The sequence below is a fragment of the Myodes glareolus genome, chromosome 8, assembly GCF_982192425.1.
Source record: "Myodes glareolus chromosome 8, mMyoGla1.1, whole genome shotgun sequence".
Lineage (NCBI taxonomy): Eukaryota > Metazoa > Chordata > Mammalia > Rodentia > Cricetidae > Myodes > Myodes glareolus.
In genome coordinates this window covers 54,742,114-54,759,731 of record NC_142033.1, presented here as the reverse complement: position 1 = coordinate 54,759,731, position 17,618 = coordinate 54,742,114, and the positions used below count along the sequence as shown (strand labels likewise).

The window sequence follows — 17,618 nt, the reverse complement described above, 5'->3', positions numbered from 1 at the left end:
GTATATCAACTTACTGGAGACTTTTAATTTGGTTAAGTTCCATGTTTTGATAAAGAGAGGCAGCAAAGAAAAGATGAAAGCATTCTTTGATTTCAGATGTGACTGAAGGGACACATCATCCACTATCCCCTAAGCCTGACCCAAACCCATCTCTGATTTTCAGACTCCTAGATACACCCATTTTCCTATAAATACATCCCTTCAGTCTTCAACCCTGTTTTAATAACATTTCATTGGTACCAAATATCCTTGGGATGATCGATGCTCCAATAGATCTGAGAATAATGGAAGAATTGGAACCAAGGAGTTAAAGACAGGAAGCGAACAAAGATTCTCATAGGCAAAGATAAAGAAACAATTAAAAGCTTGCAATGTTCCAGGAGCCGTGAGCATGCACGTAGATTTTCTGAGTGCATTGTGAGAAAGCTGAACGTCCTGGGCTCAGGCAGCTGGAGAACTGAGGAAACAGGCCCCAGACCCTCCAACAAGTTCCTCCCCATCCAAGGTGTCCAGGAGGGGTGTGGTAGTGCCAGCTCAGGTGCAGTGAATATACCTTACTCCAAAGACCGCTAACAGAGGCAACAGCTCTGTGTTCTCAACCAAGGTTTACTGAACATCACCAACCCCTTTCTTCATAAGCAAAGTCTCCCTTTTCCTTTTAAAGACTTTGGACCGTGCCTGTTGCCCTTTTTACACATGAGAAAATCAGGAAAAATAAAGAACTCATGATTGGTCTCACAACTATTAAATGGCTGCTAGGGTCTGAAGACAGTCCATTGGGTATTTCTACGATGACTCATAGGGTTTTAAGCACTAAGAAATATATTTATTATTTTTCTCACTTTGATGAGAAAAAAAAACAAACTCTGACAAAAGCAACTCGAGGAACTGGGAGTTTATTTGATTCACAGGTTGACGATGTAGTTTGTCTGGGGCAGGCATGGCAGCGGGAGTGAGGCAGCGGCCACGCCGGGTCCACAGCCAGGATGTGGAGAGAGATGAAGGATGCTGCCCAGGTCACTTCCTCAGTCTTATTCCATCTGTACCACAGCCCATGGGATGGTGCTGTCCACAGTGAAGGTGGTCGCTCCATCAATCTAGTCTAGAAAAATCCCTCCTTCTAGCTACTGTCAGGTCGTCAAGATCAACATTAAGCATCATAGGAACTTAGGTCTTCAGGAACTACGTTAGCTATAGAACATGCATGCATACATGAACAGAATGTCGTTCCTATTAAAGAGTCCTGAGAGAGCTGGCTTTCCCCTTGGATCATGTAAGAACACAGCAAGAAGACACCCTCTGCAAAGTAGAAATAGAAGCCTCAGCACTGACTCTACTTTGGACTTCTCCATCTCAGAAGGTAAGGAATAAATTTTTGCTACTCCTAAGCTCCCCAGTCTATGACATTCTGTCACAGACTGCCAGGTTTGAACCTGCACACCCCTCTCTCACAGCAACATGCACGAAGCATCTGAGCCCAGACCACCACTCTGACACACTAAGGGACCTCTGCCTTAGTCCCAAAGAGCACAGGACTAAGTTCCTGGCAAGGGGACTGCAGAATTCAATGTCACGCCCCCATTATATCTGAAGTGCCAAGGTTCCCAGTCATGAGACAGTGGGTAGCCCCTGCAGAGAGTTGGCTGTGACCAAGAAAATCCTATCCGGACAAGCAAGGGCCCTGTTTCTCCAACAAGTTAGAACAGCAGCCAACCCTGCCCTCAGGAGCCTGTGGCGGATCACAGGTCTCCAAACAGCCTCGCCTGGACACAACGCTGGGGGACATGGAGAAGTTGAACTGAGGACTGTTCAAGTGTCACTGAATGGGAGAAAGTGGTCACACCAGTTCAACCCCAACAGCGCCCCCTTCCAGGCCAGTCACCTCTGCCCTCTGCTCTTCCTGAACAACCCAGAGTGACAAGTGGGAGAAGCACAGCACAACCTCATCCACAGCTATATAATTGAAATAGCAGCTCTTCCCCACAGCCCTGTGTAGGAGGCGAACATATGGTCCTACATCCATTATATTCCTGAGTTTAGGTCTGAAACATCATATTTTCATTACAAATAAGCTTTGACGACACCACCTATTGCAACGACTGCAACGCATGGTTAATTTTATCTGCGGCAGCGGTGAGACTGGCATACCAATTTACTGCCAGGGAGGACAAACTCATTTTAGCATCTTAACCCTGAACTCGAGTTCCCTTTGTTCCCGAGAACTTTGTTTTAGCAAGACTTGGATTCAGAGCGCCTGGGAAGAGCGCGTAACTGATGTTGACTCAAAGCGGATGGTAAGATCACTGGGGAAAGGAAGCCGTGCAGGCGGCAAGGGCTGGGGAGAGAGGTAAGGTGGGTGCAAGTTTGGGCTCCCTGGGGGAAGTGTGCTTAGAACTTGAGTTTCAACCAGCATAGCAAGTCCTCGCAGTTTGGCTGGCAGTCTGGCAAGAGCAGACCTATTTGTGAGGTTCTTCTGTTCGGCCTGACTTCAAGCCAAGCCAGGAAGCAACAAGAAAAGGCCTCCCTCGTAGAGCACTTTGTTCTGGGCCAGGAAGTTTAGAGAAAAACCACAGGGTTGGAATAATGTCATTGGCGGGATGGGTGGGGAGGAAGGTAATCTAAGGCACTCTCGCTGTTTCGCGGAGGCGGCCAGAGAGAAACAGATATCCACTCTTCTATACATCGGCCCATTTAAAGCTCAGTTTCATTATCTGGAAAGTTTTGCAGCAGCCCCCCCTTCCCCCATCCTGCACTGTCAGTCTCTCCCTTCTGAACTCTGAAGCCATAAGGTCTTGATTCTCACTTCTAAGAATTGCAATGAAAATGTTACAGCGTATTTTTCATATTTAACGGAAAGATTTTTTTTCTTAGGAATGTTTATGAATTTGTGTCCAAACACAACAAAGAAGGAGAAAGAACTAAAGGTAATCACATCAAGTCTCAGTCAGGCAAATACCATGTGATTTCTCACAGTTTTAGGCATGAGGTGTTAGAGGTAAATGTTATTGGTGCAAGTTGGCGGTTAAACTGTTTACTGAAGAGAAAAGGAAGGAAGACGGGGAAAGAAGTGCAGAGTTCGGGGACAAAGGGTAATGTACTCAGAGTGCATTATGTACTTGCAGGAAAATGACCTTGCCGCCCTGTATAATAAAACATAAGTTCATTAAGAAGGGGAGAGAGGATAGAGTATGAGTCCCTGCTTATTGCTGTTTTCGCCACTTATTTACATTCTGCTACACTGTATCTTAACTCTTCAATCACTCAGTAGACATGTCAGAAGCATCTACTTGGTACCACAAGGTCCCAGGAAAGAAAACAGTTAAGAATGGGTTTCTCTGCCTAAGCAACTTGCAACTAGCCTGTGACCTAAAATGGCAAGGCACCAATTTTCAAAGGTGCGTTCTGCTGTGCAGATGCATCGAGGATTCTGAGGAGGAATATCTGATTCTCACTGGGGTATTAGACAAGACTTCAAGAAGGTAGTTAAATGGGAAAGTGCCAATCCTAGCAGATTAAGGGAATTAACCAGAGGGAAGTCACCAGAAAGAACAGCCCTTCCAAAAGCCCAGAGCTAAATATTACTCAGCTGGAATTTGAGAAACCAGGATAAGAAGAACTCCGGATAATATGTCATGAAATAATGTCAGTTCAGATATAGCAAAGAACCTAATCCAGTCCTCTGTCCAGTCCTAATTTTCAAATGGAAAGGGCTAATGTTCTTCAGTGAATGTGAGGTTGTGCATAACTGTGTGTGTTTGTGCGTGCGTGCGTGTGTGTGTGTGTGTTTGCAATGTGCATTCGTGTGTGTGTGCAAGTGCATGTGCATGCATGGGTGTGTGCATGTACCCACATACAACGTTAGTGTATACAGAAGGCAGAGAGGTTGGTGGCCGGCTCCCATACAACACAGTCTCCCGTTCTGATTGCTCCAGAGTAGGCCAATTAAACAGATGCTAACGAGAAATGTTACACTCATTCTGAAAGATGCAGCCAACCAGAAGGGTTCCTCTCCACACGGACGCAGAGAGGACCCGCATTATCTGATGCTACCGAACTTCAAGTGTGACTAGATGCGTTCGGCTCTTGAACCAAGGAGAACTCGCTCGCCGAGGGTCTCTCCGGTCATCTTACGCACCACAGCTTGTGCTCGCTCCCTCCTATGTTGCTCTCCATGACTGACTTTTTGGAAGCCGCTCCTTGGATTAAATAAGATTTTTCACAGTAACTGAATCAGAGTGGACATCATGATAGAATGGTGAGGATGGAACGCAGCATGATAGAAGATATGTACCGAAATGAAACCTCACTATGAAGAACTGCAGAGTCCATACTAAAGAATTGGGACACTTGCTTGAGATGCAATGAAGAAGCATGCATAGCTTTACCAATGGGTCAAAGTCAAGGCTGTAGACTGACGCAATTTGTTTGGCCCAGTAAATACTTTCCAGTCCTGCGTTAAGCTGGGTCTCTCTCTGCCTTCCTTGAGTAGGTGAGCAGTCTTTCCTTTGCCAGAACAGCATTGCTCTGGCAGGATTGATTTGAAGTGTTTTCTCCAAGTGTCCGTAGGTACAACCACACTTAAAAGCTTCATGCCTTTGGGAAGCCTGACATGTGTAGAAATCTAAGTCTGCTTTAAAGAGAAGAAAAGCTCCACCAGAATCAGATTTGCATGTTAAAAAGTTCACTGGAGCAGAGTATTGTAAAAGGACAGAGAGGATGGATGGGGAGAGACTAGAGGCAGGAGAACGTGCCAGAGAGTTAGACTAACCATCAAAACCGTGCATGCAGAACACAAGCGGAAATGTCAAGAATGGCTATGGATACCCCTTTAAAGCCCAAAGTCTAGCTGGATGCACTCTCTCTCCATGTGAACCTGTAACCCCATAATCTAAATGCAAATGTTGAGGTGTCATAGCTGCATCACGGTTTGACAAAACTGATGGGAAACACAATAAATACCGAGGCAAACACACCAGTCAGAAGTAAAGTAAATTAATAGTACAGCTTAGCTGGGCTCGCAAATGAATCACTCCGAAAGCAATTTTGTCCTGTTGCAAAATGAGATAAACACCTACTTGCCAGTTATTTTAGGAATAACACAAATCAACCCATCTGTCTTACTTCAGCGACACTCATCATACATTTTTAAACTTATCACTTCCTGAAGAGTCGCCCCACAGATGCCAGCAGACACTTTATGCTGACAGTCTATGGCATGACCCACAATCCCAGTGTCATTCCGGAGCAGCGTGGCAACCCTGAACTACTGCACGTATGCGCTGAAAGTGACTTGTTCCTTAGAGGGCGGGGGAGGGAGAACCCGGGGTTGCTGGCCAGATACGGTCTTCAAATGACATTGGCAAGGGAGCTGAAGGCAGGAGCGCCTTTTGAGAAGAGGATATGTAAATGTTAGCCCAGAGAACAATTTACTGCAAAGCAAATGACTAATCAATATCTGATCGCGGGACAGACTGTCCATCAGGGCTGCCGGGCTCATATTCAGTGTCTGAAGGGTGAGCCTTGAAAGAGAGACTGCTGGCTTTGAATTTTACTTGCTTTCTTTTTTTTTCTCATTCAGACATAAATAAGCTTGCTGATCATATCACTGTCTCGGATTTATGGTAAACACACGAGAGCATAAGAATCTCAGAAAACCTCCCTGAGTTTTGTGATTTCTTGGAGCAAACATTGCCTATGTCCTCCAAGAAAAGAAGGAATCGAAAGGAGGAGGAGCCCAGAAAGACTGTGCAGTCATGGGAAGGAGCTAGTCATCAGAGAAGATCCCGGGTTAAAGCACCAGAAGATCAGGGTAGAGCAGCAAAACTCTGTGAAGATGTTTTATGGCCAGTGCAAGCTGCCTGCAGAATAACAGTCCCCTGTTATATAGTGGCCGACACGACGTATTTCACACATCTTATATTAACCATGGTGGGGACCACATAATTAACACCTACTTATTGTTATCATTCTGGGCCCTTGAGAAGTTCACCAGACTCTTCCTCCATAAGAGCAGCAACAAAACGCCTATAAATTTGATGTTGCTGCTGTGAGCTCACTGAGGTTGCCTTCCCGTCTGCAACTCAAGGGTGATCTCCACACAAGTACTCCTCAACTTTCTCATGATGTAAGCTGAAGTTGTGGACCCGAGGCCTTCGAATCTTCCAGATGGGTCCTTGTACACCCCAAAGCATCCACCAATGGTCCCGAAAACATCAACTTGGGACCCCTTCTTCAGGTAAGGTATTTCTGCAAGGCAAGCAATTTGTCTGTTTTCAGCCCAGGCTATGATGGAAATTTCTATCCCTGCCCTTCTTTCTGTTTCTCTGTATCTTAACATTTATGTTGGCAATTATCTGTTCAGGAAAGCTGATGATTTACAATTACCTGCATCAAAAACCTGCTGAAAAGTTACCTAAACTCTTAAAGATCCCCACAAAAAAATTCTGAGCCAGACACTAGAGACCTCATATGCTAAGGATATTAAACACCATTTTTAGTCATACAAGGCCACTGGGTCCTTGGTTTCTTCAGGGAAGGCTGCAAGGAGTGCCCCCTGTAGTAACCATGTGGCCCTGGCACCTCACAAGCAGGGCCTCTCAAGTCTCCTTGAATAAATAAATCAATACAGGCGCCCCCCCTTGCCTCAATAACACTGAAATTAAAAAAATAAAGGTGAGCTGAGAAATATAATCCTTTGAATGCTCTGACTGCCTAAGTCAGAAATGAAGGTGGTTCTTGAAACCTCAGGCTGACCTACTGAAGCAGCCATAATTTTCTTCTACTTCACAGGTGATGGGAAGGAGCCTCAGATCAGAAAGTTGCGGGACTTCCCAGGTCACAACTAACCACTGTAACTGCCACAACCAGGCTCAAGTCCAGACTTACTGGCTTAATAACCCAGTGCAGATGCCAATAGGAAGTCCGTAACCAGTGTAATGCCAACTGTGCTTCATTTGACAACGGCTAACCTCTATAACAGCAGGAAATATTGAGACAGGAATTTAAGCACTGGTTCCTCTTGGCTTCTCAGCACACAAGCAGAGACGGGGAGAGGGGATGGAGACGGAAGAGATTTTATTTGGATAAACTGATTCAAAGTCTCTGTAAACGAACTAATCAGTAATGCCCTTTAAAGTATGAAGCTATACAAAGGGGTTAAAACCATGTCTCTAGTTTCTTACCTTTAAATGTGTTCATCACAGGAAGCAGACTGACTGGGACACGTGACCCCAAAAGGACTGAGAAGAAGCCGGGTAGCAGGATGAGCTGCCTAGTTTTCTGAGCTACCCTAGGGCAAGTGAGTCTCCAACACAGAGAGGCAAGAACAAGGCCTGCAAATGATGTCTCAAGAGCCATCTTATGATGGCAGAAAACACCAAAAGCTTGCCCAGGGCACATCGAACAGTCTAGCAAAGGTGTACCAGGGGTGTCCCAGGAGTCTGACAACATCACTGATAATTGCGCTTTCCCGAGGACTCTGTGCGTTCCCATAGCCGGTACCTGTAACTTTAATTCTGGAGTCTCCGTTCTCTGTTCCAGTGAAGGAGTCCTCACAGGAGATGGCTGCCCCGCCAGTTTCTCAAACACAATTATTTTTATGATGAGGTTCAAGGAAGCTTGGGGCATCAAGAGGACTCCTCAGATCAATATCATGTTCACAGCCCTTCTGTTCCGCTCCCATCTGTTAAAGGACGAGTCAGCCTGGGTGGCCGTTTTCATCCCTGAACCACGCTGTAGGTCAGCAGCTGCCCTGCCTGCCTCTCTGTACTGCAGGTGACCTGCCCAAGTCCTGGATCACAGCTGACTAAATGAACTGGATAATTAAAAGAGGGGATGAGCCATGCCTGGAGACTCTGTGTGCCTCATCGAGAACACCGTGTCCTTTTGATCAATCTACTCGGGGTTTTGTTTTTATTTTTCTCCCTTTGAAAAATGATTAGCCTTGAGAAACTTCCTAAGCATGGCACCATCCACCATTAGCTGTCAGGGCCAAAGTCTTTAAGAAGTTTTAAATGGCTTTGCACTCAGAAAACTCTGATAAAGACTAGGAAAGGAAGCACGGAATTCGGTAACTTTTTTTTTTTTGCATCATCAACCAAAGCACCAAAGTTTTCTAAAAGTTTAATGTTCGTATAACAATAAAAGCGTTTGCTTCAAAATGTATGATCTGGTAAGGATGAAGGTAGGAACAGAAGTGAATCAGACTTTGGTGATTGTTGTCCCCGTACAATTTCCAAGAATCATATGATTAACTTAGGTATGTGGATATATATATATATGTGTGTTTATATGTATGTTTATATGTCATCATACAATCATACACATACATGAGCATATGCATATCTGCAGCTACACTGTATGTGTGAGAGTGAGTGGGGGCACAGAGAGAGAGAGAGAAAGAGAGAGAGAGAGGAAGAGAAAGAGAGGGGTCATCAGTTGCACGAAAGTGTAATTTGCTAAGTTCTGTCAATTTACATTTCTTCCAGGAGAAACTTTAGTAAGTCAGGATACTCCATTGAGCCTGAAAGAGAACTCCTGGTCTCCTCTTTGTATGGTGCTCCAGAAGCATCAGGGAAGTGGGGCTCTATGGTTCTGGTTGGCATAAAAATGATAAATACATCAGCAAGGTTGATGTTAGACAAAGATAATACAGTCATAGTAACAGAAATGCAAAGCATCCAGCCAGAAAGGACCTATAAGAACCTCCCAAAGCCTGGGTAAGACCCTCAGGATAGAATAGGCTTCAGAAAAGTAGCCAAGGTTTGCCTACGCTTATCATTGTTCTGGAACCAATGTTTACACCAAATAGAAACTTCACATCCTTCTGTTATCCATTTGTCTCCCGACCTTACCTAGAACACCTCAGCATCCTCCATGAACATGTATACATGGGAAAAGATAGGGCCAAGAGAGAAGAACACTGCTGTACTCATTAGACTCTGACCTTGGAAAGTATGTCTCTATCAATGTCATCTATAGGCTAGCACGATACCAGAGAGCATAGTTCAAATTCCAGCCAGCCATTCGCAAGTTTGGGACCAATGACTTAGGATCGCTGTGGGTCAGTTTGGCCTGCTATATGATGGAATGGTGATGCTTCTATGTAATGGGAAAGGTGGCACATCTCATATGGAGGACCGTGAAAATCAAATAAATTGATATCTGACTACAAAATCCTGAGAAAATTGCCTCACAAATAGTTCTCCACAAAGGACATTGAATTTACCATTATTAGATTGTTAAAAGAGTGAATTGTGTGTTCAACTCTGAATAAACGTCAATAACAAAAGGAACTAGGGCTGATCTCAGCACCCAGTATCCAAGTTAACATTCATGTTTATCCCATTGTGTACATACAACACACGTGCGTGTGCGTATCCAATGAGAAAAAATGGCTCATCACCAGACAAGTGATGCCAAAATCAGTGTGTATGCACACTTGTGACAGTGGCTGTCTTCTGTTAAGTTTCCTTCATTTTATTAGACACATTTAGATGAAGTCAACATAAATAATTTTTTGTCTTTTTTTCTTTAAAGAACAATGTGGGCCTGGCTCTGTTAAACCTTTGCTGGCCTTCCTGCAACAGAGAGAAAACCCTGAGCTTTTTTGTTAAATGAAGCAGAAAAACATAACCAACCAACAAAACCACACTAAGACAACAACCACAGAAACTAAGAAAATACCCTTCATCTTCTGAGTGGGGAACCAGCATCATTTTACCAGGAAGAACAAAATGGTCTCCCAAGGAGTCATGGTGCATCACAGAAGAGAAATAGGGGGGATCAGAAGTTATAAACATGACTCCATAGAAAAATACCTATTTTTACACTAATGGAACAATAAACCTGAGTGTTCTGGTCATCTGAAGCATAAATATAAATGATAAACATCCATCCAATAAATTTCAGGCATAAGAGTTCATCTTCCAAACATCAATTCTTGACACAGCCACTAAGGCTGAGGAGAGCTGTGGTTGTCAGGGTAATCTCACATCACACAAGAATTAGAGCCAAAAGCCTCCATGAGTTGCTCAGTTGAGATCCACAGGTGATGCTATAATTCCATGCATCAACCCTGGCAAACAAACTCTATGCCATCACATAACAAGCATCTCATTTTGATAACATCTATAATGTATAGTCTGATCAACTAGGTAGTCCCTGTGGCTTTGGGGCCTTGAAGAGAGTTAAAGAAAAAGCTGCATGGTATATTGGAAAGAGTACAAGACATGTCATAATAAAAATAATATATTAATAATGGATTACATTTGCAAGAGCCTGAAGTGTTAAGAGGACTTTGTTGCAACTGTATTATCGTTTAAAGCAAAGACAATCAATGGGATAGAAATTTTTTTGTTGCCAAGAAGCTAGGCAGCCAAAATTAAAGCTGCCTACTCAGTGATGTTTGGTTAAAAAAGTGAGGCAACCAAAGCTGACACCCAAGCAAACTGAGTAAAAAAGGCCAGGCATAACCAAACCTTGTATGCATGTCTCCAGCTCAGGGCACCACCAAAGGCCTTCACAAGCATTGTCTCCTCCAAGCCTCATCACACCTATCTGTTCACCTGGGCATTGGACAAAATGGCTGTCTCTATCTTAAAGATGAAGTAACTAAGGTTAGTAAATGAGGGACATGTTTGATGAGGTGTTACAAAAAAGACGACCAACTCAGTTTTGGCCATGTATGGTTTTGGTAGAAGTCACCCATGGAGTTTCCTTTGATGGGTTATCACCTTCAAGTGAAAAGGGTCTAGCCTAGCCTAAAACCTTCTCCTGTTCTAGCATTCAATATTCCCGTAAATAAAGAGTAACTCATTCCCCAAGCCATCACCCAGCACTGCCTACCTTCAAGACATGCTCTAACCTCCTTATATCAGACACAAGTCCTTCCTCTCTTCTCTTTTCTCAAGCACCCACACTGTTCTTATATCCAGCTATAGCCCACTATGCCCTATGGGCTCTGCTTTGTGCCTTCTGCTTAAAATGTTCTCTTCTCTACCATTCTGTGCCTACCAAAGCCTGCTGAGTTCCACTACCTACTTTACCCTACCCTCACACACACACACACACTCACGCACGCACACACACACACACACACACACACACACTCACACACTTCATGGAGGAAGTTCTCAACCAGGTAAGACAGAAGTGACCTTCAGGGTTACTGCCTCCTGTCTATCTCAGAGCCTGTCCTGTTTTCCAGCATTTCTTTGGTGCTCTGCCTAGCTCCTTCCGATGGACCACGTCCTCTTGGGTACCCAGCACACAGCTGTTCTTTCATAAATGTTCACCTAGTGAGCAAAGAAAAAGTTTGCTGTCTGAAGAAGGGTTTCCAAGCTCCAATTTGTGCCCTGAAGTTGTGACTAGCACCCCCTCCCCGCATAAAAGCATTAGCAGCTGAAAAACTAATTCCACCATCACCCTACACAACTATTCTGAGTCAACAAAGGTTAACGAATATCCAGAAAGTGCGAGGCAGAGTTTGGAGAACATATACCCTGCAATCAGCAAGACACATTCCCTGCTCTTAGGGAGCAGCGATGTTAGACAGGAGGCCTACAGAGTCACTCTATCAATAGCTGCTCTATGAAATGACATGTGCTAGAAGAGAGAACGCTCACTCTGTCGAGGAAAAGAGATGGCATGCAGCCTTCCAGTGGTGTCTAATTAGACTGGATGAAGGAAAGGAAAGCACTTAGATTCTGTTTCCCCTTCTTTCATTCACATAACTAGCCAAACAAAACCACACTTTATTAAAATATTACGATTTAAAATACAACTAAGATGCCAGAAGGTATTCGCGAGGCACTCCTTTTTGATATTAGTTTTTGAGGAACTTAAAACACGCATATTAACACTGAAGATGATGTCAGAAAGGAAGTTGATTGTCTTGAATACCTTGGAAGGGTCCATTCTGCATGTGTGAGCTCTCGTACACCCTCTCTCTCTCTCTCTCTCTCTCTCTCTCTCTTTCTCACTCACACACACACACACACACACACACACACACACGCACACACACACAGAGAAACACAGCAAGTTATCTGAGGCTCTTCGAGGTGATGAGGACCCCTTCTGCTGAACCCTTAGGACCAGCCTCTAGACTGCAGGGCACATGAGCATCCTCAGCACTAATGAACCCCATTTATGTGACTGAACGCAGCACAAGGAGGCTTGTCGCAAGTCCATCCTCCTCATCTGCCTTCAGTTTTTAGTGAGTGTTAAGGACACTTGGCATGAATTATCTTACTGAATCTTTTCAACCTCCCTAGGGGGGTACTTCTAGGACTATCCCCGTTTTGAGAAAATGCAGACTGTGACAGACACATTGACTGTGAAACTGTAGGTGTGGGTTTAGGCTCTTGGAAGTGGTGGGGTCCAGGTCACCTTCTATACATCAATTATCCTCATAACTTTGTGAAGCTTCATGTACAGAGGGAAGGAAGGAAGGAAGGAAGGAAGGAAGGAAGGAAGGAAGGAAGGAAGTAAGGAAGGAAGGAAGGAAGGAAGAGAGAGAGAGAGAGAGAGGGAGAGAGAGAAAGAAAGAAAGAAAGAAAGAAAGAAAGAAAGAAAGAAAGAAAGAAAGAAAATTCCAGTATCAGAAATAATCATCAAACTTCATTTGGGTTTATGAAAAGACCATCATTGCTGGGAAGCCTGCTTTGACGATCTCCTGGAGACCCAGTGTCTCCGCTGGGACAATTAAAAAGCATTCCCTTCTAAGTAGCTAAGCAGAAGAGAACTCTCCGGGCCTGCAGTGGCTGCTAACCACGCTGTCACCCCCACTTTGTTTAGTCAGCGTTTGTTCCTCAATGACTTTCTTCTCCTGCTATGTGCTTAGGTTACTGATAGAAATCCGAGTGTCTGCTAATGCAGAGCACACAGCTCATATGAAACGCTGGCTTCCCATCTCCTGCTCTCCCAGAAGTGACCTTCGCACCAGGGTCCTGAAAGTAGAGCTTCACGCGATTCCGCGCTCCATTCAAGATCTGGTGGAAGGGCTTTTCCACATGTTCCTCCCTTAACATCCGCAACTCAGATTTTTTTTTTTCTCCTAGACAAACAGCATCCGTTCAAGGGTTCCTCAGGCACCTTCCTCACTTGACCTACCTAATTTAGAGAAGTCCCCAGTGCCATCTTGGTCACAGTGTTGTTTTGTGACAGCTAATACATACGCATACATTACTGCTGACATTTAAAAACATCCCTAACAGTTTGTGTGAGGACACGGTAAACAGATGCTATGGGATTTTTTACCCATTATCAGTCATCTCTGAAGACTGCAGTCAAGTGACAGGTTTTTGAGACTTCTCGGTCTAACAGCAAGAGATTTATTTTTAATAGAATATTGATATTATGGTACAAAATGATATTTGATGTTTACTTTTCCCCCCTCCAGCAATGCAGTTCAGTTTGGTGGGTTACTGTGAGGCCCAGGTACCCTCTAGACTCTCCATAACTCTGTTGTGGCTTTTTTTTCCTGGGGAGGGGGGGAGTCGCAGACTTTTATGAACTGTCTGATTAAAGCGGCTCCATCTGAATGCAGATTAAAAGTTCCAACACCTGAGAGCTCAAATCCAATGAATATTTATACCCCAAACCAGCAGATGAATACACTCTAAATCTTCAAATGCAAGTCTAGTCATGGGTTTTATCTTATTTTAGGACTTACTTTTTATTAAAATGAACTCTTGCATATTTACACTACAGAAATAAATGTTATTTGCAAGCACAGTGCAGTGGAAACCTTACAGAATACACGACCTGGGGGAAAGCAACTTTGCTCTTCGGGCAAAGATTTTATTTCTTTCTCGGTTCTTCCTCGAAGAGGAGTTTTGGTATAATTGGAGAACCAGAAAATACATTCATTTGGGGAGCGTATTTGTTTAGTGACACCCCCCCCCCCCCAAAATCATACAGGACCTTCTCCGCAAGACCAAGATCGTGTTGATGTAACATTTGCTCAGCATCATCTTGACAAGTTGATTTGTCTCTCTGTCAGGTGGCTTAACACATTTTGGATTTCTGTTGAATGTCCCACCTGACAGTTGCCAGGTGCTCCTTGTTCTAGAACAAGGAGCGAACTCGAGATGTACCGAGGTGACCGTCTGCTCCTCGGTCCCTATTAGAGTACATGCATGCCGGCTGTCTGAATGCTCATCTCAAAGAACAGGACCAGTTTGCACAGCCAGACCACAGTCTAAGGAGGCCCACACTACAGTTCCTTACCTGTCTCCCTCAGGAACCCAGTGGAGGTAAATATTGTCATGAAATGACATCACGAGGTTGGTAAATGATCCCCAAACAAGTCTGAAGAAAAATGTTTCACCTTAGCCCAGGCTTCCCCTAGGACCCCCCACAACCTTCTGCTGTTTGCCAAGATATAAGAGGCCCCCAAACGGAAGGCCAAGTGGGCTAATCAGAATTAACTTCTGGTTGAACCCACCGGCATCTGGAGACACCCATCCCCCTCGCATTCCGAGGGCTCAGAATGTGCAAAGCTGCCATTCCACCCTGACTTACTCCTTCTTTTTCATAAAGTAAGCTCAGAGATGAATGTTTACAAATCCAGCCAGTCATCATTTCTTCATTTTAATGCTTAAACGCTTCATTTTGATTGCTGTCTTTTTGACATTTTACCAAGGAAATATGTTTGTGTGTTCGCAGTGCCATTGAATCAGCAATTAGACCTCCATATTCCAGATGTCAGGAAACTTTTCAATGCATCTCCCAATAAAATTTATTTCTGAACTTTGAGAAAGAAAAGAACAATGTACTGTGTATAAATTAGGCACATTATCCTCATTTTTCTAATTGCTGTGTGCGCACAGTCAAGGCTTCTGAAACTACTGATTCAAGGATTTCTCATAATTCTGCATAATAATTTTTCTTGCAATTTTTCACACAAGTTTTAATGGGAACAATGTATACATTTTGATTCACTAAGATTTCTTCAGGTAGAACAGGCTTCATGGTGTGAGTTTGTGCTGCGAGCAGCACCCTACAGTTTATATCCACGGGGGTCTTCAAAAGCTTCGGCCCTCTGAAGAACGAGAAAACATTCACGGGAAAGTGAATGTTCAAAACAAATGAGAATTCTTGTCTCATCCATACCTGCACCGAAACAGTTAAGTCTCTAAGTTCCTTTCTGCAGCCCTGGTTATGACTCTTGTCTCATGCACAGGCCAGCTCAGAAGCGGTATTTCTGTAACCCAGTAGCCGGCATATGTCTAGATGCTTAAAGCAACACAATGCCAATGTTTTCCTCTGTCAAATCTTGGCGAATGACAGACTGCTCCTCAGCCCTTTGCAACAGCTCCTAATGAACTCTTTACAAACCACAATAAACCCAAACGACTGCACAACTGGCATCCTGGCAAGACTCGGGCATTTCAGTGAAGTGAGGAGCTATCTCCAGGAGGCACATCTTGAATAAGCCCAGGCCTAGTTGGGTGGGAGAGAAAAGAACTATTTCTGTATTTCTGCTTTCCTGGATCCAACCATTAATTATATGTGTGCATCGCTAAGTGAACAAACCTTGCTGGTGGCTCTCCTGCAAAAGGCCTAAGTGTGACTCTCTCTGTTTTTTCCTGTAACCTGTATTCCTGAACACATTCTTCTCTTGTAAGAAAAATGACACCATCCGATGTTCCTCTGACAAAGGCTTTATTTGGTATATACCCACGTCCAGAGGATGACACCAAAGGAGTTTGATTCTCTGTTCTCTGCACCATCAGTGGAAGGATTCTGTAGATGGCTTCTTCGAGCCTAGCCCACATTCTGCAGAAAACCTCTGAGCACAAAGTCATCTGTTAGAACAGAACTGCGAGCTGCCTCTTTCCAGTTAGAAGTCAGACGAGAACTGCTACTGCTCTAGCAAATTTATTTTGCCTTTCAAGGGTTTAATTGCACACAACATGGTGCAGTTTTGATTAATCCTTCAGAATTTAATATATACTCTGGGGGGGTCAATATGTTGATTCGCCATGCATCGCTATCATGGGAGTAACTGGAATGCGTTTAAACACCACAGGAGGTACACTTCTCCAACTTACCTGGCCCTGCCAAGGGTAAAAAGTGCTCATTAATGACTCCATCCAGGAGGGGAGCCAGCAGAGGGAAGCGCTTCCTCCCTGACACTATTTCTGGTTTGTTTGGCAGGCACATGTCCCTTGGGGAGGTCCCAGGTGAGCCACACACTAGAATCTTCCAGGTTCATGCCCTGATCATTTTAATGAGAAAGCAGTGTCCAAATATTGGCATCTTGCATCCAGCCAACATATGGGGATGCTGGACAAGTGCTTAATTGAACTATTTAGAGATTATGAAGGGGAGAGTCAGCTGGGTCAATGAGTGCTAATTCTCTGAGTTGGGGTAGAAAGGGGTCATCCAAAGGTAATAAGGAGTCCACTTGTAATTTCCGCAGAGGACACTCTTTAAACTCTGGGATCCACGTTTCCAGAGTTAGATGGATCGTGCAAGACAGAGACACTCTGAGTGATTGTGCATTTCTCACCGTGCGAACATGAGTAAGAAGAGTCAGAGGTGAGGTGGTAGCCACAGCACACTTGAGAAGTCAGTGTGCCAAATGGCCCCAGGAGAGAGGTGTGCTGCGTTAAAAGCAGGGAAACAAAACAGAGCGTCAAATAGAGCACGAGGCAGATATATACAGAGAACCACACAAAGACCAAGGTCAAAGTTACAAACTTGGGAAAGACACTTCTGAATATAATGCAGTTTGTCAACCCCCTGATCATCAACCTCCATAACGAAGAGGAAATAAATATATCTTGCATGAGCTATCTAGACAATAGTCTACGTTACAGCTTCCTGACCTAACTAAGGCTAGTCCAAAGCAATCATATACAAGAGGGAACACAGACCCTCAAGGAATTTTGGCTCTCTGCCATTCCATTCTCCCCAATCCCATCTCATAGAGACACAAAGGAAGCAGCTGCCTCAAGATCCGTTCCCTAAAGCTGCTAAGAGCAACGAAGCAGGAAGTTACCTTCCAAAATTCAGAGACCCAGCCCAGTCTACGGGTCCACACCTAGTTTTTATACAGTTACATAAAATCATGGGTGTATGTCTAAGTGTTATAAGAGTAGAAGCAAAATTACCTAGGGAGCAAGGGGGAGTAAGAAGAGGAGAGAGGAGTGTAGAAGAGATGGGGAGCAGGCACGGGAACAGAAAGGTCCTCCGTATACAAGGTACACTTGTGTGAAAGTGAACTTATCTAACACAGTACCATGCACAGTAAATCAGTGCAATGAAACACACATTAAGATGGTAGCACAGGGCATGTAGGAAACCACACTGAAGAGTCTAGGGAATCGGAAAGGCTTTTTGCCATGGGCAGATTCATGCCTCAGCATCACTTCAATGTTACTAAAGCCACAAACAAGGGCCAGCAGGAGATCATTGTCTTTAAGCCAAAGCTCTTTTCAAGATCCTTTCCCTGAAGGACTAGCCAAACAACTGAGGAATATCTACCCCATTTTTCCTAGCTCACACATAGGTAAAACTGTCAGATCACTCTATGATAAAATGTATTCTAGCCACTAACTTCCCCCCTCCACAAAAGCCATCTTCCAGAAAATTTTCTCAGAACTATT

The 17,618-nt window shown here is 44.2% G+C and overlaps 1 protein-coding gene and 1 long non-coding RNA gene across 2 annotated transcripts in view; one reads left to right on the top strand and one right to left on the bottom strand.

The window, feature by feature from the left end:
• Nucleotides 1–17,618, bottom strand: part of Ppargc1a (PPARG coactivator 1 alpha) — a 633,781-nt gene that overhangs the window by 314,465 nt on the left and 301,698 nt on the right. The window lies entirely within an intron of this gene.
• On the top strand, nucleotides 5,370–8,163 carry LOC146893862 (uncharacterized). Its single transcript, XR_015002731.2, has 2 exons — nucleotides 5,370–6,235; nucleotides 7,203–8,163. It is a non-coding gene; the product is annotated as an uncharacterized LOC146893862 (long non-coding RNA).